This window comes from Octopus bimaculoides, chromosome 1, assembly GCF_001194135.2.
Source record: "Octopus bimaculoides isolate UCB-OBI-ISO-001 chromosome 1, ASM119413v2, whole genome shotgun sequence".
NCBI classification, from domain to species: Eukaryota; Metazoa; Mollusca; class Cephalopoda; order Octopoda; family Octopodidae; genus Octopus; species Octopus bimaculoides.
This window is the reverse complement of record NC_068981.1, coordinates 197,359,156-197,360,022: the sequence shown is the minus strand read 5'-3', so window position 1 is coordinate 197,360,022 and position 867 is coordinate 197,359,156. Positions and strand designations below refer to the sequence as shown.

Below are 867 nucleotides of genomic sequence, written 5' to 3'. Positions count from 1 at the left end.
TAAACAAATTAATTGAAAACTGTAAACACGGAACTCTGCTATCATTACAATATCGTACAGTCATGTCGTGAGTTAACGAAGATAGTTGAAAACCTTCAGTTCACTGTGGTTATCCTTGCAATTGGGAAGGAAAAATCTCCCCATGTTATGTGAGACTCAACTGTCTTTATCATGCAGTAGAATATTTATTTCCTTATTACCCACAGGGGGCTAAACATAGTGGGGACAAACAAGGACAGACAAAGGGATTAAGTGGATTACATCAACCCCAGTGCATAACTGGTACTTATTTAATCGACTCTGAAAGGATTAAAGGCAAAGTCAACCTCAGCAGAGTTTGAACTCAGAATGTAACAGCAGACAAAATACCGCTAAGCATTTCGCCCGGCCTCGTAACGGTTCTGCCAGTGGAATATTGCCACCCTTTCAGTCATAGTATTAAGATTCATAATCCATGACCTGTTCTCCCTCTCGCTCTATTGCTCCCTCAGTATGTATGCATGTGTTTTATATAGATAGATGCCTATAGATATGTATGTATATATGTGTGTATGTATGTATGTCTATCTATCTATCTTTCTTTCTTTCTTTATACACCCACCCACACACACACAGACACAAGTGATGGCATGGTTGTGTGACTAAGCTTCTTGACTGTGTTCTTAGGTTCAGTTCCACAGAGTGGCACCTTGTGCAAAAGTGTTCTACTTCGGCCCCAAGCTGGACCAAAGCTTTGTTAAGTGTAGACAGAAACTGAAAGAAGTCCATTGTTTGCACCATTCATGCATGGGCCGATGCCAATGCAACCTGACTAGCTCCCCATGTTGGTGGCAGATAAAAAGCACCATCCAAACGTGATCAATGCCA

General features: G+C 41.2%; 1 protein-coding gene across 7 annotated transcripts in view; it reads left to right on the top strand.

The window, feature by feature from the left end:
* LOC106874312 (uncharacterized) overlaps positions 1 to 867 on the top strand; it is a 72,966-nt gene that overhangs the window by 60,582 nt on the left and 11,517 nt on the right. The gene's annotated exons all lie outside the window — the stretch shown is intronic.